The sequence below is a fragment of the Biomphalaria glabrata genome, chromosome 8, assembly GCF_947242115.1.
Source record: "Biomphalaria glabrata chromosome 8, xgBioGlab47.1, whole genome shotgun sequence".
Taxonomy (NCBI): domain Eukaryota; kingdom Metazoa; phylum Mollusca; class Gastropoda; family Planorbidae; genus Biomphalaria; species Biomphalaria glabrata.
The window spans coordinates 8,671,376-8,693,792 of record NC_074718.1 but is presented as its reverse complement, the minus strand read 5'-3'; the positions used below and the strand labels follow the sequence as shown (position 1 = coordinate 8,693,792).

The window sequence follows — 22,417 nt, the reverse complement described above, 5'->3', positions numbered from 1 at the left end:
ATTTCCTTAGCTGGACGTCTGTGGTTTGATAGCTTTGGCCAGCTCGGGTTACACCAAAGCAATTGTAGTACCATGCGGTGTGTGGGGGGAGGGAGTGGGGGGTACTGGCCACTTTGTTCATTGCGACTGTGGGTGTTTGTGCTACGGTGATCTTGTCTCGGACATCTAACAAAGGCAATGTCCATCCTTCCAGCGAGTGAGTCGTCAGGAGAAATGGAGAAATCACGCAGCTGAATTATTCATCTTATTGAGTTATTTCCATATTATAGTTATAGCTAGTGCAAAACATGAAAATGTCATAAGTTAACTAATGTAAAAACAGCCCTCTCTCTTTCACCCACCTTCGCTCCTTTCCTTCTCTCTGTCTTGTCCGTCTGTCTGTCTCTCTGTTTCTCCCTTCATTTTTACCAAAGCTTATATCAACTCACTCTGACTGGTACAAATAGTGTACTCGTCATCTCTCCCACTTCCCATTCTCGGATCAAGCTGAAACCTTTCAAATTTTTTTCATTGTCGATGACAACACACGAATCACTCCAAAAAATTAACCAATTAGTTAATTAGTTATTGGCAATTAATACATTGGTTTATATAGAAAAAGGGAATAAATCTTGCAAAGTTGCAGTATATGACAGTAACTGTGCGGTTCTTTCCCTTCTTTTCGTTTATTAAAGTACTTTTTTTTTTCTCTAATTGTTTTGAAGCCTATTAACATGCTGTCACATAAAATATCTTTGCACTTAACATAAGGGATGCTTTGATATAGTAAAACGATAGAGTCATGAACAATTTGCCAGCAGATAAACTCTAATGGGCCTCATTCACCAATCGTAAACAAACATTTAGCCACGTGATAATATTGATAAAACAATGGAAAAACCTGTCACGTGATAGCCATTGTGTATTACGTTATTTGTATAGAAGAGATAGAGAATCACGTGGCTAAATGTTGTTTGTTTACGATTGGTGAATGAGGTCCATTGGAATAGCTACCTATTTTTACAAAACGTATATCAACTCTTGTCTGCCTGGTAAAACGTTTCAACACGAGATTGTTCCGACACCCAATCTCGGATTAAGCTGAAATGTTGCACTATTATTTCTTTTACCTTTCAACACTAGAATCAATAAAAAAAAAAATATTAATCAGTTAATTAACTATTGGTAATTATTTTGTTTGGTATCTGGAACAAGGGAAAGAAATTGTACTTGACTGAAGTGGTGGTAGACGCTGAATTAGTCACCTTTATAGATCGTAGCTTTAAAGTACGTTTTTTACAAACAATAGATCTTCTATTTTCATAGGCACCTCACTGGCAGAATGGTCAGTATGTCGGCTTTAGTTATGAGTTCGAATTTAGGTATTAAAAATTCACCCAGATATCCCTTTCTTTCCCTCTCTCCCCCCGCCCCCTCCCCCCCCCCCCCCATTTTCCCATTTTTCAAACTGGTCCAGATAATTGATAGGATCACAGCGCATTGATAAAGCTAAAAGCATGAAATAGCGCTAAACAAAAAAAAAATATATTTCTAATCCCACAGATTTATTGTTGTTGGTCTAGATATATTACAAATTTAATTACACGAGTCGTCAAAACGTATTTATACAATTAAACTTCGTATAACCTTTGTTTTTGTTTAAAGTATTTTTTTTCTTTTTCTTGTTTAAAATTATTTAGTTGGCAATATCAATATGTCGTCCTTGACATTGTCTAGTTTGTCTATTTATTTCAAAACCTCACCCCAATATTTATATCCCTAATTAGTTGTTTTTTTTTCCTTGGGGCACCACACAAAATTTGTTGACCAGCTTTCTCCATTCCTCTCTTAGATAGAATCTCTTTCTATAGGTGGCCCGTCCATTCTTCGATGTTGTCTTCCCATCGCTTTCTCTGTCTGCCTCTTCTTTTCACTGGCTCTCTGAGCCATGACGACCTTATGATATGGTCCTGGAGTTTTAGTTTGCACATTACTGTAACTGTATCATTTATCGTGAAAATCTGCAACACATTTTTTTCCATGATGCTAATATAAATACTATTTTTCAAAGTACTTACAAATGTTCGGTCATTAATCACTAATACGCATCAGAAATCGTGTTCTAGTATCTGATCTAAAAAATATCAATATTAGCGTCTCTCCATCGTAACGTGATGTAGATCTATAGATTTCTTCAGGCTGACACTAATAGACTTGTCGACTTGTCTGTCTTATTTTTTGTTTGTTTTTGATGTCACTCCAGTTGAAAGAGTAGAGACTCTCATAATGCGCACCAGTCAGGTTTGTGCAGTAGTACTTCGCTATTGAATGTCACTTCTAGTTAAATGACGTTACCTTGTCCATGCTCGGCTGACCGCTAAGCGCTATTTAATGTTTGCGTGTTGTTGAAAAGATCCATACATATTTGATTAGCCAGACTTGTATGACATCAATAAACGTCCAGGAGAGTTCACCCCCCCCCCCCTTTTCAGTTATTTTACTTGGCGCATTTGGTCTGCTCAAGTTCTTTTAAAGTGTTGTTTTTCTTGAATGCTTACAAGCCTGTGTATTAGAGCAGTGGGATTACTAGATTGCTGGTGCTATCTAATATATATATATATATATATATATATATATATATATATATATATATATATATATATATATATATATATATATATATATATGTGTGTGTGTGTGTTTGTCTATATATATATATATATATACATACATAAAGCATATATAAAGCACAATGAAAGGAGTATTATGTGTATGTATGTCCCGAATAGAAACCAAAACCGTTTAAACGATCTTTATAAAATTTGACACGAATGTTCCTTGGATCACGGCAGAGACCGTAATGTATCTTGAATGCCTCTCCCCCCAAAAAATTATTAAAAAATCCCCTAATTTTATCTCTATTAAAAAAAAAAAGACACTTAAAAAAAATCGGGTAAACCCATTTTCACAGTATTTTATATTAGCCATGTAAGGGATCATGGCGCTAGACCACGTATACACAAACTAAGGTCATATCCGGCTAGTATAGAAAAGATTGATATCATGCGTTATGTATATTAAAATAGATTCTTCGTTATCAATACTGTGAAAGCCCTCTCCGCGGACGCACCAATGGCGGAAGGAAATATTTTCAAACACTAGACTTGAAAGACATTGTCATGATGTAGCTAGCAAATAGTTTGTTACATTGACACATTGCTCTTGTGCTTAAACTTGGCTGGTACACAAAATAGACAAGACTCCCTCTGATCTTCGCGAAGGACGCCTCTCCCCATCCCCCCTTTTTTTTTGTCTCCTTCGTTCGACGACTATGTTTGTAAAGATAATTTGTTGTGGCATCGCTTGACTAGTCCCAGAACACAAGTGCTGCAGCAAAGGGCTGTTGTAGTGTGGAGGATTAATGCTTTGTTTATATATCTTAGTGATACGTGGTATTCTTTGTCGAACCTAGACGCGAAATGTTATGTTGTACAGTCTGTATAACGAATTCAGCGCTCCAGATTCACTTGTGGTCGCATTACAATTATAACATTCTAACTTTCCTGAGTTCACTATTATTACTTTTTATCCTTATGTTATGCACTGAAAATCTTTTGATATTTACAGTTGAACTTTTTAAAGTGTTTTATTTATTACTCTTAGAATAAATCTAGCGAGACTTTTTTTTTTTTCAAACATTGATCAAATGATACAGCTGTGGGCCAGTGCTACTGCCCAGTTTCTATATTTTTATCATAGTAACTATTACTGTTGATTTGTACATTTCAATCACAAAAAAGCTATACCAACGCCTTCATAAATAATTTGTTTATGTGGCAGAGGCCTTGTTATGTAATAAATCAGACTGGAAGAAAAATATATCGATTTAAACTATAAATATGAGAAAGTACTTTAATCTCTAGCTTTTGAATTGAAATAAGACGTAAGCTTTCTACATCTGGACAACGCATGCATTTGCTATTTAAAAAGGTATGTCTGATGAGCCAATTGTATGAATATGGGGGGAGTTTCCCCGGTGTGCTCGGCCTTTCGCCTCGCTTCTAACCCGAGCGTCTTGGGATATGAGCCACCGGTAATAGGGATGCAATAATTTACATCTGCTTGGATCTTTCCCAGACAGTAGTTCATTCAGACAGGCTGATGGAGGCAAACTTCAAAATGCTTTGAGTTCCAAGAGCTTTAGACTCAGCTCTTAAGATAATTACGAAGAAGTATGTACACATGTGCAACTTTAAGCTGGACTTTTAGGAATTCCCTTTCTTAAAATAGATCTTGTAAAGAGATCTTGCGACGTCTTGTAGGATACATTTTCTACTCAAGCTGTATAGACCAATTTAGTACCAACTCTCTAAAATCTTACCAATTCTTTAGTATTTTTTTTTTATGACTGCTCTTGAATAAAATTGGCTATCAGACGAGAACGGATTTAGTTTTAAAATCTCACCGCCGAAATTAATGCCATTACAACGCATCACATTTTGAAACAGGTTTTACAATAATGGTCACACATTTATTTCGCTTGTGAAGTCAAATAGAAGCGAAAGTCCAGAACAAAAACATCGCGATTATCTCTACAACATAGCTTCCATTTTTCTAACAGATCTTAGTTGACCAAAACATCGGTGGAGTGGTGTCTAAAGACAGGCCCGGCATATAAAACACTCTATCATATTGACATTAAATGATATTTGGTATGCGGACGTCTTCTTCCCCAAGGTTTCCCTCCCCGGCCTGTGTCCCCCCCCCCCCCCTTCCGTCCGGCACCCCCGACAGCTTCTATTTCCTGCACAATCAATACGGTTGGCGTTTGGCACAGCGTCTGTCCCAGTGTTTCTAGTTGCTTAGCTGCTCGAAGGTCTGCCATGATAGTGTTAAGCATTGGTCAATTACATTTTTAGCAAAGACTGCGAAGCTTATGTTAAATGACTTCGGTGTTGATGTCAGAAGGCACTGGGAGAATTCTTTATTGACTTAATACTATTTAGGGTCGGCGGAATCATTTTTTCTTTGTGTGCGTTTAAAATAAAAAGTACAGTAGATAATTTTTTTAAAAAAATTACTCATTGTGAGACATCTTTGTCAATATAATTCTTCACAGTATCGTTAAAATCGTAGTTAAGGAATACAGAATAGAGTTTTCAGGGGACAGCTTTTTGGAACACATGAAAGAGAGGAATAGTCAATATCAGTGGTTCCCAACCCTTTTGCTTAACGGAACACTTCTCACATTCTGAGTATTTAGAAAACACTTTGCTTTTTTTTTTTTTTTTTGAGCGGTTAATTCATGAGGTGGTCTACTAGTTAATTATTCCAGTAGTTCGTGGAAGACCTATTCAGGGCTCGCGGAACACTGAGGTTCCGCTGAACACAGTTTGGGAAACATTGGTCTATATGTTCGAAAGACTTCTGTGTAGTACAAGTGGGGAGGAACGCGCGTCCTAACATCACCAGGACCCCATTTAGTGGTCATAATTCAACAAGTTTAAAAAAAGAGTATTTTTCTTTGCTTTGCAAGTTAGCATTGCTTTGTTATGATATATGCGGTTCTTTATGTATTAGAAAGTAGGTCTGCAAGGCTCAGATATCAGTATATTATGTAGTAGAAAACCCAGATTTAACACAGAAAATATGTGTTATCTCTTACAATGTCGGTCACTTGTAATATGTCGTTATAAGAATCTGTTGGGGGTAACTAATTTGTTCATAATTCTGTGTACAAAGGGTGGCACAATAACTTGCTAATTAAAACATGCATTATACAATTGTAATGATGGCAATCAACAAAGTCTACTTTTTTTTCCAATGTAGAACTTCATTTCTCTCCACCCCCTCCCCCAACCAATCTATCTTTCGCTTCCCCTCCTGTCACCTCCCCCCTCTCTCTTTCAAGTAAATACCAGTTCTGACTTTTGACTTCTTCTGACATTGATGTTCAATTCGAATCACTCACTTAGTACAGATTACATTTTTTTATATGTAATTTTAATCACTCACTACAGAATACATTTGATGTGTGTTATTTGAATCACTCATTTATTACAGAATACTTTTTATATGTTTTTTTTTAAATCATTAAATTACCACAGAATACAGTTTAGTCATTCAACAAAACATTGAGGTGAATCGAATTATTTTCAATACTAGTTAGGAGTGAAGTGGCCACAATGAAAGCCTCCATTTTTACTACATCGTCCTTACTGGACAAAGTATCTTTTGCACAAACTTAGGTCAGTGCTTGTAAGGTCGTTACTCCTCTCGATACAAACTTAGGTCAGTGCTTGTAAGCTCGTTGTTCCTTTCGATACAAACTTAGGTCAGTGCTTGTAAGGTAGTTATTCATCTCGATACAAACTTAGTACAATGGTTTTAAGTTCGTTGTTTCTCTCGATACAAACTTAGGTCAGTGCTTGTAAGTTCGTTGTTTCTCTCGATACAAACTTAGGTCAGTGCTTGTAACGTAGTTATTCATCTCGATAGGTCAGTGCTTGTAAGCTCGTTGTTCTCTCGATACAAACTTAGGTCATTGATTGTTAGTTTGTTGTTCTCTCGATACAAACTTAGGTTATTGATTGTTAGTTCGTTGTTCTCTCGATACAAACTTAGGTCAGTGCTTGTAAGTTCGTTATTTCCCTCTCAACAATACGGGACAGTTCATCTTTCCACACTTACATCTGTTGATAGAGCAGCTTAGTCTATAAGTAGAACGGCTTACAAGTTCATTCTGTGTTCATCTTCTGGCAGTGTGTGTGTGTGTGTGTGGCACAGCGGGGACTTATTGTGTCTAAGCTCCGGTCATCTGTGAACATTTGAAGCCTTTTCAAATTAGTTGGACATGTTCCTTCCCGATGAACGTGCTTATATATTGAACCTCCTCTCAGTGTAGGATTTGTTTGTTTTGGAACATCGGTTAAGACCTTGATTGATCTGAACGAGAGGGTGCACTGGCTATTACTTGCCAAGTATCGATCTGATGGCAGAGAAACACGCTGGGTATCGTAACGCAACCTCCCCCAGCCAAAGAGAAATAGCGTGAGAGGGGACCACTGGGGCGCTCAACGTGAAAATAACATTTGTGTTAATCTGAGTGGAACGTTGACCATGTCTTGACCAACAAGGAACGTTGACTGACCGAACCCTAAGTGAATAACTGGATGGTTTGGAGCCTGTGGGAAAACATTGACTCATGACATGAACCTTTTTTTTTTCCTTACTATAATTATTAAAAAAAAATATTCTTCACCTTCACCTATCCCTTAGTCTGCTGAACTGTTGGGGCACCACATAAGATCTGTTGACCGTCTTTCTCCATTCCTCTCTGTCTTTTGCCTTGGATAGAATCTCTTTCAATGACAGGGCCGTCCTTTCCTCTATTTTGTCTTCCCATAGCTTTCTGTGTCTGCCTCTTCTTCTTTTCCTGGTACTGTTCTTTTTGTTGGTACTGTTCCCCCCCCCCCATCCATGCAGCTGATCTGTTAAAGGATTGGGATCAGCTGCATCGCAGGCTCTACCAGGATGTAGCTCTGTGTCCTGCAAGTTGCCTAAGGATTGCCAGCTCCTTATTTTTCCTCAGGGTTGATTCCCGCAGCCTTTCTTGTGTTTGAGTCAGCAGAGGTTTGAATTAACGAGTTTTCCTTCTCCTAGGTGGGTACCCAGTCAAGGCTCTCAAGACCATTTTGTCTCAAGCTTAATTATTTAGGCGCCAGTTACTCGCCTTTGCCCCTTCCACTGTTAGTGATAAACAGTTTCGCATGGCCTAATATCTCATTGTCAGATACTCTTTGCAACACATGCCATTGGAAGCATTTTATATGTAGTGTGGATTGCTTATTTCCATTACCACTTTCGGGAATGAAAACTTCAGGGAACCAAAGGTCAATAATAAAATCACTCAAACATTAAGAAAATTCAGAAATATAATTTCCATTTTTTGTGAATAGTTATTGTGATTTTGTAAGATGTCATTGCTATAGATCTTGTGCCATCTAGAAAGATTAGATTAGAAAGATTAGTCTATGTTTAAAGACTTTTCCACTCTGAGTTTGTTTACGTACCTCAAGTTATGCCACTTAGGCGTTTCTCTCTAAAATGTCAAGTTTTAGAATCGACTTATGTTCTTGCTCTTCTAAATTAGCTTCATTTCGAACACACCTCAATTTGATGTCGCATTCAAAGTAAGCATGCACTGTAAACCTTGCGACATTGCCAACACAGTCATTTGACCAAAATCTATAGCATACACCTTCAACGCATAGATCCAATGCCGGTCTGCGTTAGACTGGTTCACTTGGAACGCTGCGCTGTTTTAAATTAACAAAAGGGGCTTTCATCCGTTCTTTTAGTAAAAATTTGCCTGCAATGATAATCAATTAATTTTTAAAAAACTCTTCTATTCATGGCAAATAAGAATGGTTGTCAATCAAAATGTCGCCTGAAGCTTATTGTCACTGCTAGTAAGCCATGCAGGAACGTTACTGGACACTTCCGCTTTCGTTTTCCCTTCTACTTAATAGAAACAGTCTTTGGTAAAAAAAAAACACAAAAAAACACACCTTTATAGTGTTTATAGAATAGATACTAAAGTCACTCATCTGTCTTAAGAAAGAGATGTATCTGATCCAGAGAACTACAGACCAGCATCACATGTACAATACATTTTTTACTATGTAGCAAGATCGTAAACCATTTAGTTATACATAATGTCATTATTCCATTGGAGATTTTCATACATGGCGAAAAGCCTATAACTAACAAGCTTTTTGGTGTATTCGGTGTACGAACTGAATGAGGTGTTAAGCTGTTTGTTTTTTTTATAAGGTACATAATAATTTATGTGCACATTTTAGCACTGCAGAATCAGATAAAAAAAAATCTCTTCAGTTTTCTGTTTGTGACTTATTTTGAGTTGGCAATTTTGAACCGCAGTATAGCGTCCTTGACATTGTTTAGTTTATCGTGAAAATCTCCATTACCAAAATGGCTTCAGGACATTTAGGTCATTTAAAACTCACCCAATAGTTCTATATGATTTTTTTTTTTTTTTTTTTTATATTCAGGAAACGGGACTAACATGGTCGATTGGTGGCCTAACTTGCCGTTCTAGAGTGGTCTGTCTGTAGTCTGAATTAGAAAGGCCAAACAAAATACTGTTTTCGTTGATTAACAAACCACACTGGACTTTATATCATATTGGATGTCGTAACAGTGTACCCCTGTTTTAATAGTAAGGACATTGTACATATCCGACCCTTAGAATAGTAGTGAGAATTGAGCATTGCCTACCTGTGTGTACGGATAGTGATAAAGCACATAGCCTGTATCTCTAGTGAAGCAGCCCGTGTGTTCTGACATGAGAGTCTTAAGCCCCAGCGAACAGTGCCACTGTCGTGACATCACGGCTGGCCTACTCTGTCGTCTGCTTTATTAATTCACGTGGTTAATCCCGTCCTAATGAGATTGGACTCCAGGCACGTGACGTCCTGGGCTAGAATTGAAACTATTGTTGATGGTTGGAACTTGGGGGTTTTATTGAAGTGTGCCGGATGATACCGAGACACACGGGGATATTTATTTAACGTGTTACCTGTGGTAACTGGTAGAGTGTCAGGGGCGTGTCTCATATGCGATCTCATTAAGTAGGAGCGTTCTCATAACCAGTCCTACATCTGAGATGAACTGCGCAGTGGTTTTCCGATCAGGCCCAGCTCTTCCTGCAACATTTTCTTCTAAAGTTGTTTTGGGGTCAATATATTCTTCAGAAATATCGATAAAGTATTCAACTTTGGAGGACATGATCAGCATTCTCTGGTGACACTCTTCACCTTCACCTATTCCTAAGTCTGTTAAACCGTTGGGGCACAACTCAAGATCTGTCGAACGTCTTTCTCCATTCCTCACTGTCTTTTGCCTTTCATAGAATCTTCTTCAATGACGGGCCCGTCCATTCCTAAATGTCGTCTTCCCATCGCTTTCTGAATGCCTCTTCTTCTTTTCTCCTGGTACTGTTCCCTGAAGGAAGGTTTTTGCGACACCTGACGACCTTGTGATATTGCCATAGACTTTACGTTTGCGTTTTGTTTGACAGTAGTTAGCAGTCCGATCGCTGAACTAATCCTGTCTCTAATCTCTTCATTTGTAGTGCGATCTTAGTATGTCAATACTTAGGATCTTTCTGTTGCATCCCAGTTTCATTGCTATAATCCTCCTATCTAGTTCTGTAGTTATTGTCCAGTATTCGCCAGCATATATGAATGTGGCCATGACACACTACAAAGGCGTGATTCAACATTTGCCATCGATTATCCATCCTTTGAGTCTATCCTTTATCATTGAACACTACTTTAAAAACCAGGGGAAGCTCAGTTGTATTCTTTCAGATACATCTCCCACCAAGATTCGATATTGGTAGATCTATATTGGATTGATCTCTATAAACAACACTTCTATTTAATTCTTCACACACAACAACGCTTCTATCTCGACATACAAACGCACGGTATCTGGATAGTACGAGTTTGTATCTGGATAGTACGAGTTTGGAGTTACAGAACAGTAGCATCAGATGAAGAAAGAAAGGAGGAACGTCTTTTAAAACGTGACTCCTCTCACGTCCAGAGATAAAGCCAGGACTCCTTTTAAAGTCACTTCTCAGGAGCATCCTTTTGTTTGTTTACTCACCATCTCCATAGAGTTTTTTTTTTTAAATACAGTTTCTAGCTGGACTTTAAAGTTGGAGTAAGAGTCTAAGAACACGTAAGCATTAGTTGGATTAAAGCCATTAAGTTAGACGTGGACTATTGCGGTGTTTGGCTTTGATCCCGTAGGACAAAAAGAATGCTCACAATAATAATAATGAAGTGTTTTTAGAGTGGAGCCAGAGAGCATTTCAATATTCGCCTGTTTCAAAAGCCGTTAACTATTGAACCAATTTTGTTTTCAAATTCCAACTTAATTTTTTTTTCCCTTGTGGTAACTGCCGTGGATTCTATTACATTAAGTTGGATTGACATCTGTTGTTAAGAAAAATTTAATTTTAATTACAAGTCTGTGTATATTCACGGATCACCATGTCAACTAGAATCAACTCTTGCCCCCCATTTTAATAATATCGAATGCATGTCTCGAAATTGACAACCACATAGACCTTCCACCCCCCATGTGACTAATAATACATTTCTTATATAACCACATAGAGCCCCATGCCATCGATCACTTAATCTGCTGCACCCCCCCCCCCCCCAATCAACTAGTAAATCCTATACCCCATCCATGGATTACAATATTACGACCACCAACAGCAAATCATCATACGCTCTCATAGTTCTCAGTTTCACAACCACCAGCACCACCAGCACCAAGATTCCACTGCATAAGTTGTGCTCAGGTCCACTGAGCCACTTGTCCCACCACACAACCACTTGAGAACACCCCCTCCGTTCATTATTTTCCACCTGTCTTACGTAAATGCCTAACGACCGTGACCTTTCCCCACCCCCATTTGCATAATTAAAAAAAAAAGTCAGGGAGTTCTCATTGATCTGCTTCATAGTACCGACACATCGGCCAATCAAATTCCCTCGTTCTAAAGCGGTAACGTTCTTTTTAAAGACCACACTTTACCGAAGCTATAAACTTTAAAAAAAAAGGGGGGGGGCGGTGGTGGTTGCCCGAACGGGAAAAGGGGGGGACGGTGGTCCTGCATGTAGTAGCATCACACTCATCCCGTTCCCCCGTGTTCCACTAGCTCTCATGGTGCTTGTATTTCCCCCCCTATGCCAGGCCTAGTCGCGGTCGCGTATTGATTGTGTTGGCATCGCTTGGTCTAAGTGCTAGCTAGGGGTGCGTGCTGTGAGAGTGAGTTCCATTACTGCAATTGCTGGATTTTGTTATCGTTTTTTTTCTCTCTCTCCCCCATTTCGAAGAAGCCTAGTGATGAGGGATATTCTGATCTATCTTGTTTGGTCAGCATCGATCTAGTGCTCTTTCTCTCCCTCTCTCATTTATTTTTCTCTACATTTGTCTTCGGCATTGTCTATTCTATTTAAAACCAGACTTGCTGAAAAAAAAATTTTCGTTTCGTTCTCAAGTGCCAAAAGTCAGTTAGGATTACACTAATTACAGGATTATACATGCGCGGGAAAGTGTATTCGGGATGTGTTGCATCGTAGACTACGTCATCTTTACCCGTGTTTCATATTTAGGTTCCTGGAGATGACGTTATGATTTTTTCTTCTCTTGTCATTACCTGCACCAAACCACGTGACTTAGTCGGGATATTTATATCTCATTGCGTGATGGCGTGTTTACCAATACCAGCTGTATTGTGATTGGTTTTATTTTAGTCCCTTTTTTCAGTCTATTAACTATTGTAAAACCAAGTGTAGTCAAGTGAGACGGGTTAGAAAGAAAAGCTTTTAGAGATTCTTGGTTGTAGTACAGCCTCGCTGATTGCAATTGGCTGTTCTGCATCATAAAAATAAGTAAGTACTTGTATCAATGTGCTGTTTTATTTGTAAACTTTAACAATAGCAGATATCGATCGCTTAAATTGCATTATATTATGCTTTTAATCTTTTTTTTTTTAATACTTAGTCACGGTTATTAGACTGGTGCTTGTATCCGTTTTCCAACACACGTCTCTGCTTAGGTCAAATAATTATATAAACAATAGTACACATCTTCTTCGCGCATGCGCATCGCCACACCGATTGGGCTAAACACGAACGATTGAATGCATCTCTTCTTGGGCTGGGTAAAAGAAATAGGCTAGTATGAAGATTTATAGGCAAGTGAATGGAAAAGGAGGGCCTATTTTGAGACGGTTGTCTTATTGGGTCACTGACATAGAACATGTTAATGAAAAAATATTTTATGGAAATTGAGTTATTTAAATTAGGCTACTCGCTGTGTTTATCGAGTGTATGATATATAGATATGTTTTTGATATGACGCTCCATTCTTCCTTACTATACCAATGCTAACATTTAAGTTTAGAATAGAAGAAAAAAAGAGGGGGGGGGGGGTTAGAGTCCAGCCTTTGTTTTAAATGCGTTTGCATTATTAATGGCGAAATAAATCCATTTGTGTGTGTGTGTTAGTGTGCCAACGTTAAAATGTATAGTTATGTTATAGGAACTGTGTGTGTGTGTGTGCCAACGTTAAAATGTATAGTTATGTTATAGGAACAATGTACATTGTCTCAGTGTGGAGCCCACGTCTCTGGTCCAGTCATCCGTTCTGCTAAAGCATTCATTGATTGATCCCTGTTGAGAGAGAACATGGCCGCCGCACTGGCCTTGTGAATTAATCATTGTAGGCACTTGTATTCAGCTCTGGTGACTGAAGCCTTCTGGGCGTATACTTGTGTGCTGGACCTAGTTGCAAAGTAAATGAGCTCCATAATGCTGCGGCTCACAGTCGCCCTCTTTTTATGCCAGCAAATAGACTGCCCATCTTTGTTTCTATCTTAATAGGCCCATGATGACGTGAGAAGTCTCCACGTAGAAGGGAAAAGTGTAAAGGACTTATCCTTATAAAGCAGACATTGTTATTAAATAGACTTCCTTGTAAAGAGAACTAGATACACCAGTGAGCGTATAAGTAGAGACACAAAACATGTTGTGTTTTCACTCCACACCTGATAGGTCGTTGTGGCGGTAAATACTGTTAAGTGTCCAGCACTAATTTAGGAGTGAAATACATTGTATCGTTATTAAACTTTAAAATAAGTAATGTTCCCATTTCAGACCTTGCGTGCTATAGTGCAGATGATGTAGATGTCATCTGTTGGCCCACTGTTAACAAGGGTGTCATGACGCCAGCACATAGATCAACCGCCTTTACTTTTCCCCAACTACTGTCAGGTACCCATTAGTGCTGGGTAGACTCAGGGGCGCCCCCCCCCAAAAAAAAAAACGAAATTAAAAATCCCACTCTTCCTAAGGATTCGAACCCAGGACCTCCGGCCTCAGCCACCACTCCTCCAATTATTTCACTTTGATAATATGAAAATTAAATGCATTTTTTAATGAAAATATACAGTTGATTTAATGTCGGAGCGATAACAACAAATGAAGAATCAAAAAGCAGTGTCAATCTCGTCTTTAAACAAGCTTAGCCGAGTGAGAGTATTTTGTTAGCCACCACTGAGCTGTGCATACAATTAGGCTACTTAACTGGCTACTTAACTCGGGGGGGGGGGCTTAACTGGCTACTTAACTCGGGGGGGGGGGGCGCATTGAACTGCTGGACGTCAACTGACAGCAATTTGTATGTTTACAACTTCTCCCTTCCCCAAAATCCATTGTTGAACTGTGCGTGTGTATTTTAGACCTCGGTTTGCCTAGCTTTCTGTTACAATAAGGAAGTGAGTCTCTCTCTGATATTGGAGCAGTGGGTGTCCTTCTTACTCCCTGTTGAAACATTAAAACATCACATGTAGTCTAATGTTACCAAATCCAATGTTTTTTGTTGGCCAGTGTGGCTGTATTCATGTTGATCTCATCTGATCCAATACATTGCATTTTGTCTTAACCTTTCTGGTGTCTATTTTACGTTTTCGGAAAAAAATGTAAAGTTCCCCCTTTCGGACCTTGTGATTTGTGGGGTAGATAATGTAAAGGTCATCTGTTTCTATAACTCGCTGTTGACGAGGGTGTCATGTTACTTTTCCCTAACTAATGTCAGGTACCCATTTGAGCTGGGTGGACACCTTAAAGATCCCGAAAGTAAAAATCCAGTCTACACCTGGATTCGAAGCCGGGAACCCTGGTTCGGTTGTCAAACGCTTCACCGCTCAGCCACCGCGCCACCTATGGTTACGTATTGCTTACAAATTTACGTGGATTCTTGACCATTAACCCCAATCTATTTCAGTCCTGTCTTAGGAAACTTAACAGTCTGTACAAATTGTTTGAGCTTTGTAAAAATGTTTTACATGTTTCGGATGTTCCTTCAGAGTTGAAGATAGTTTACTTCCTAGTCCAAACCTCCCGCAGGACGACGAGGGATGGGAGCGGGCAGGATTTGAACCCTCGACCATCGATAGATCCGAACGACAGTCCAGCACGCAAACCGCACGACCAGGCAGCTTTGTTTCAAAACAATCGTTTCGGTAAGCCTGCGTCTGTTCTGTTTGAGAATCCCTGATAACAAAACTAGTTGATGGCCTGCGAACGAAACAACTATTTCCATTAACCACCAGGAGATATAAAAAAAAAAAGAGTCCTGATTCAACCCTCAGCTCGTTTGTTGTTTTTTTTCGGGAGGCTTTTGTTCACCATCGTGTCATAACTTTAAGTGTGGCTAACATCTTCGCGTTCTCCAAACTAATTATCAGGCTCACGGTACTACCCCCTCCCCCCCGCACACATGCTGCAAGAATGTGTCATTTGTTTACATGCTGCAGTATAACCCCCCACCTATCCCCCTTGAACTCCACCAGAAGAAGGGCTCGCACTCATCCTTCTGGAAGTTGAGCATAAATATTTAACGGACCCATGTTCTTTTATTTATCCCAGACTGGATCATTATACGTGGGTCTGCGTAGGGCTATGTTTAAGTCTCTGGCTTTTTCCACCATGTAATAATCTTACAGCTGATGTACTGGTGTTGTCTTAACGGCGTCGGGGTTTATTTGTGTTCGTTTATTTCACCCGCTTGCGTGGGCAAGATCTATTTATATTGCTTGCCTCAAGGTGTCCCAAAGTTTTCCTATCATTCTAGATTGAACTAGTGGTATTGTTATTGGAGGCGCGGTGGCCGAGTGGTAAATCGCTTGGTCTCCAAATCGGAGGGCCCTGGGTTCGAATCCTGATGAAAACTGGGATTTTTTTTATTTCTGGATCTTTAGGGTGCCTCTGAGGTCACCCAGCTCTAATGGGTACGCGACTTTAGTGTGGGGAAATAAAGGCGGTAGCAAGTAAAGGTTGACCGCGTGCCACAGAAACAGATGATCGTCTGCCCCATAGATCGCAAGGTCTGAAAGGAAAACTTTACTTAGTGGTATTGTTATTACATGACTCATGATTCTTTCCAGTAAGTTGACAGAAAGTAGATTTAAATGAAGGGCATCTTCCAAGATAATGAGACACACATGTTAATAAAAATAATAATAATAATAAACACCAATAGCACGTCTTATCGCTTATCGCTGATCAGGTTTAACTGTCAAGCTAAAGTCTGCAGTAACAAACAACGTGATAAAAGATAATTTTATGTCTGTAGATCTGAAGCTGTGACTTAATTTTTGTTTGTATTATAAAACGTCCAGTAAAAATTGATGTAATATTTGGAGAATTATTGTGTTTGTTTTTACCTGTTTTGGACCTTTCTTCAGATTCGAAGACTATAACATTTTAGCACAAATCTGCCCTATGCCGTTGGGAGTGAAAACCCGGGACCACCGAGACGACACTCCAGAGCGCTTACCACATGACGACGCAGCCATCCTGTATTTAAGTTTGCCAGAATATGATTTGATTGAAGAATAATCAAACTATCATTCTTTTTCCCCACTTGTTAGTCCAATTTAGTGTTTAGATTCTACTTCAGGAGCTGGATAAAGATTTGTGCTGCTATATGTACTTTTCGAATGTTGCAAACGTAGGTATAGTGGTACGTTTTGGGATTTTTATATATGTTGCCACTGAATGCTGGATCTACCTTTTAATGAATGTTTTGCAGTGCTTGATAAAATTTTAAACTTTTCAATAAAAAAAAATATTTACAAAAAAAAAAATTAAAGCACAATTTTGAAAATGAGTCGGTAAGCCACATTAAACGACGCGGCGAGTCAGATTTATCCCCGCACTGCTATGTAGTTTTACTTCAAAGTGAATTAAATTTGCTCCCATAAATATTCTATTAGCTTACGTTACCTCCCTTTACTAGACGTCGCCGTATATTTAATTAATACTTTGTTTCGGCTGTATGACGCCTGTATAAACGTTTCGTACGGCGCTATTCTGACATTTCAGTTTGTCTCGTTATTTTGACATTTGAACAGAGATATTTGTTAAACTCGTGAAAGTTTTTGATTGCCCCAAACGGAACAAAACATGGAGGATGTGAATCAGCATTAGAGAGATTCCAGGCAGCACATGTTTTTTGTGTGTGCAGGTGTTTGAAACTAGCTGGCAGCTCCACAGAGTCGAGGCAGGCCATGACGAATGATAGATTCGCTTCTAAATAGGCTGATTAAGTTTTATTAACATGAGAACCTTTTTTTATAAAAAAAATTCGTAGTAAGTAAAAAACATTTTTTTTTTTAATACTTAAAAAGAAGCTTTATATTAGTCGTACTTGTATCAATTAGTTTGGATCAGTCATGTAAAAAAAAATTGTAATAGATTTAGACTAACAATAAATAAGCATTTATAAAAAAAATATTTAAAAAGGGGGGGGGGCGGCAACGGCCTTCTTAGGCTTCTCAAGCCAACACGGTAACCACTCTGCTAGTGGAGATCTTATGAACACGGAAGATTGTAGAGTTTCTATTGTTTTTATAGTCTCGTCCTATTTTTTCATGTTTGCTCACTAAGACGTCGATGTATAAAGGGGACTAATTCACCTTATACACTACTTCAGTCAAGTACAATTTCTTTCCCTTGTTCGAGTACCAAACAAAATAATTAATTATCAATAGTTAATTAACCAATTTGTTGTTGTTGTTGCTGTTGTTGTTTTATTCTTATGTTGTCATCTACAAGAAATAATTATGCAAAGTTTCATCTTGATCCGAGTTTTGGTGTGGGAGAAATAACGTCTACTAACTTTTTACCAGACAGGCAGACAGAGGGAGTTAATATAAGCTTTGTAAAAATAGCTCTAAAGACCAGCTTATGGTGGCGACTTGCTTTAACTGACATAGAAGAGAGCACCTGGCAGCAGTCGGCTTCCCGAGACAGCTGGAGATTTATCACAAAGTCCACTGGATACACTTGGAGACCAAAGGAAAATCCACTTCGAGGACAGACATAGACGCCGACAATAGAATCTAAATCGACCACCGGCAGACAACGTTTATGTCTGCGCTGAATGTGAAAAAATATGTAGGTCGCAGCTGAGCCTGTGTAGCCATGTGAAATGCGTTATTCATCGGTAATCTTCGGACAAACCTTATTATGATTTTAAAAAAACAACAGTTAAACCTTGTTCGTGCAGCTGTTTAGTAATAGACTTTATATATCTAAAATGTTTGTGCTATCCTTATTGCAATCATCACATTAATATAACATTAAATAAAACCCCGACAATAATAGCTAAGTTAATAGTTGTCACTAATAATTAAGTCGCTTCATTTACAAGTTACAAGTAGCCTGTATTTTGATTAAATTTAGAACATATATCAGCCCTGTGTTATACATTTCCATAACAACCAAGAACGACTGGGTGCGTCCCGAGTTGTTTATGTTGTGTCTTTCCCCCATCCCTAAGTCCCAGCCCTATTCCAACTAGTCCTAGCCGGCACTACTTCCCCAATTTGTTTTGTATTGCTTTTAGCTTCTTGTTCCTGTTCTCTTTGCCCAGCACTCGCCTTTCATCTTCTGCTAGTTTACCTCATTACCTATTAGCTCCTCGTAGTGCCTGGCTTTTACCGCGCGCATCCTCCTACACACACTTAAAGCCACGTAATCCCCCACATCTTGTCGAAGTCTCTAGTTCTGTGCTCTCCACCTGTCTGCTCTTGCTGTTCAATCATTATCAGGACACACATTTCTGAAATCTCGCTTTTAAAAAAATAAATTCTTTTAACTACTGGCATCTTTATGCACATGCTTCTGTACTGCGATTGAGATACTTGTTTTTGGTATTATTGTAAATCAAAAGTTAATTTCATCTCAATGCAATACCGAACATGGAACCTTAATGTTCCAAATGGTTAACGAAAACAACATATGATCGAATCAAAAACTATCGCATAACTGGGACACGTCAGTGTAAATAATAATAATAATATGTCTACATTGGTTAGTTGTGCTAGGTAGTTTGAGCTACAGTCCAATGAATAAATTTTGCCTTTTCTCGGAGAAACCTGTTCAACAGCGTGCATATAATGAACTAACTTTTTTTTTATGTATACAAGACTTATAACATCTACTTATAACATACTTATAACATCTACTTATAACATCTGCTTATAACATCTAATTATAACCAACTTATAACATCTACTAATAACATCTGCTTATAACATCTAATTATAACCAACTTATAACATCCACTTATAACATCTACTTATAACATCTACTTATAACAAATACTTATAACATCTATATATAATATCTACTTATAACAAATACGTATAACATCTATTTATAATATCCACTTATAACAAATACTTATAACATCCATTTGTAACATCCACTTATAGCATCCACAACATCTACTTATAACATCTACTTATAGCATCTACTTATAACCTACTTAGTGTGTCTATCGAGAGTTTTCATAATGCAAAAATATTATTTACGTTTTTAGCTGTAATTGACGTGGATGGTTGTCTGGTATGCGATTCTAGCTGTCGTCACAATGGTCCCAAGTTCAAGCCCTGCACGCTTCCATCGCCTGCCTTGGGGGCTTGGACTCAGATGCGATGATCTATATTTCTTATTTTACGTACGAAATGTACAACAACTGCACGAATCCAACAGATGCAAGGTTTATATCAAGATAGAGCTAACACTACCTATACAATATCAAGATAGAGCTAACACTACCTATACAATATCAAGATAGAGCTAATACTACCTATACAATATCAAGATAGAGCTAACACTACCTATACAATATCAAGATAGAGCTAACACTACCTATACAATATCAAGATAGAGCTAACACTACCTAATACAATATCAAGATAGAGCTAACACTACCTATACAATATCAAGATAGAGCTAACACTACCTATACAATATCAAGATAGAGCTAACACTACCTATACAATATCAAGATAGAGCTAACACTACCTATACAATATCAAGATAGAGCTAACACTACCTATACAATATCAAGACAGAGCTAACACTACCTATACAATATCAAGATAGAGCTAACACTACCTATACAATATCAAGATAGAGCTAATACTACCTATACAATATCAAGATAGAGCTAATACTACCTATACAATATCAAGATAGAGCTAACACTACCTATACAATATCAAGATAGAGCTAATACTACCTATACAATATCAAGATAGAGCTAACACTACCTATATAATATCAAGATAGAGCTAACACTACCTATACATGCTATTATTTTTGTGTAGTTCTGAATGTGTAGAGAACTAGTTGGGTGCGGGTTAAAAAAAAAAAGTAAAGTACAATCACGCAGTCCCCCTCCCCCCTTCTATTATTCAGCACGTGAGGTGGTCACGTTGTCATGATGATCAATAGGTTGGTAGCTAGACTGCACGATTGCCCCAGGACTACTCGCCACAAAGATACCATTGACTTGTACCCGATGTAATTAACTTGCTAGCGTTTGGGTAGAACCACATACCTTTTTTTTTTTTGCTGCGCACATGTGTGTGTATGTGAGTCTACACTTTTGCAGCTGCTCAGAAATGGTGGTCGATAGAACAGTTTTATCCATCTTGTTCATACTTCACACAACTGATTGAAGAACGTGTAGAGAATAAATGTGTTCTGTGGGAGACAACTACTAGACATATTTTGAAGTACAACTTTTTTTTTCTTTAATTTCGTCCTTTGGTATTGTCTAATTAAAAAAAAAAAATAAATACATATATCGTATACATATCTTATTGCCAATGCAATATACATAATATTTTTTATATTACTATTTTATTTTTATTTAGTTTACTTAAATTATGTTTAAAAATTGCAATGCGTTATTTAGCAAGCCTCAGTGCTCTAGTCTGCTATAGGTTTTATAACAATGTGGGATCATCTTTTAGAAGGTCTTTCCACCGAAAAGATCACTAAGATGTTTACAAAAACTAATAATAACAAAAGGTATGTTAACAATTTACTAAATAATGCTTTTTATGGAGAGGAAAAAAAAACAGCATGCACTTTGCACATTTTTGGTACTGTGAACTAATCACTCGCATTGAATATTGTTCTGTGTCTTTTTTTTTTAAATCGTTTTTATATATATATATATATATATAGTTCGTCCTTTGTGGTTCGATGATGACCACTTTGTCATGCAGGGGGCTGAGGGCTTTGCACTGGGGTTTTAAGCCTCCTCATGTGGCTGGTGAGACCTATGTGAGCCCGGAATCTTCGGCTGCACACTGGGCAGGTTATCCAGCCCCGGGTACGCTGTTCTGCCTCATCGTGGCACCCGGGTGGAAACAGTTACTTGAGGGGGTAACTAGGCTAAATGAATGGCGAAACATAATTCCCGTGGGGATGCCCACGGGTAGACGAGAGTCTACCTCTTGCACGGGCGGGGTGGCAAAAAAGTCCCCACAAACCTGTCTCCAATCCATGCGCTGTTCCTCAAGGGACCATTACATTAAATGGCGAGTCCCTCACGGTTAGCTTGGTACAACGAAGGAAAATGGCGGAGGCTCCCGGTGTCCTCAGCCCTCGGCCGTGTCTAGCCCATGCGTTGGGGGCCAAATGCATCGGAAACAGCGATGCTTTACATAGGCATTGACTCGGGTCTCTCCCAAACAGAACTGTGTTCACACAGGTTTTTTTTTTTTTTTTTTACTGTTTGACGTCCAAACAGGATTTTTTTTCAAACTTTGAGCTCGAAGAGCCTTCGGCTCAGCTCATAAGACGATCAAACGGTTATTCCAGCTGGAGCTAGTGTCATTGGCCTTGCTTTTCTTCTCTGGCGTTTTTCTTCTGCCAGCGTTGTTCACTTTTCCTCAGCAACCTGTGCGCCAGTTTTCACAGCGTGACGCCATGATGCTCTGCCATGTGCCTCTGTCTCCAGGTGGCTGGGTCTATCGTTTTTGTAAACCTCAACTTTCATGCTATGCCACAGTCAGTGGTCTGTGGTTCAAGCTCGTTTCTAGACCCTGTTGGGAGATCTCGGAGAACGTTTTCGTGCTGCCTTTAGGCGCTTCTGCGCTGTGTCTTATGCAGATAAGTCAAACGTAGAACACTCAAATGAAGAAATCAAAAAACAAAGGCTAAAGGCCAATAAGATAAGATAGTCGACGCTGATTGCGAATGTCGAACAAGAAAGTTTAATAATAGCGAAGGGAACCGTCGAATGTCGTCAAGCTAAATTTCTACGTCTCTAAAAACGTCAAAAGTTGTCATGTTTTGTTTTTTTTTTCAACTCGTCGCGTCATTGTCTCAAATTGTCTCTTAAGTCAAGACGCTCCTTATTTATGAAACAACTTTTCCCGCCAAATTCCTTTTCCTGCCATAACAGCGCTCAGAAAACACAGCTCGAACTCGAGCCCCCTTGATAGGAATCCAAGTGGTTT

General features: G+C 38.6%; 1 protein-coding gene across 5 annotated transcripts in view; it reads left to right on the top strand.

Annotated features, from left to right (window-relative positions):
* Positions 1-22,417, top strand: part of LOC106064388 (teneurin-m-like) — a 100,660-nt gene that overhangs the window by 9,461 nt on the left and 68,782 nt on the right. The window contains exon 1 of one of the 5 annotated variants that reach the window (XM_056037535.1): positions 11,763-12,476. The exons of the other annotated variants lie outside the window; for them this stretch is intronic. The gene's annotated coding sequence lies outside the window, so the exon portion shown is untranslated. Of the gene's footprint in view, positions 1-11,762; positions 12,477-22,417 lie in introns of those variants that run through there. 5 annotated transcript variants of the gene reach the window in all.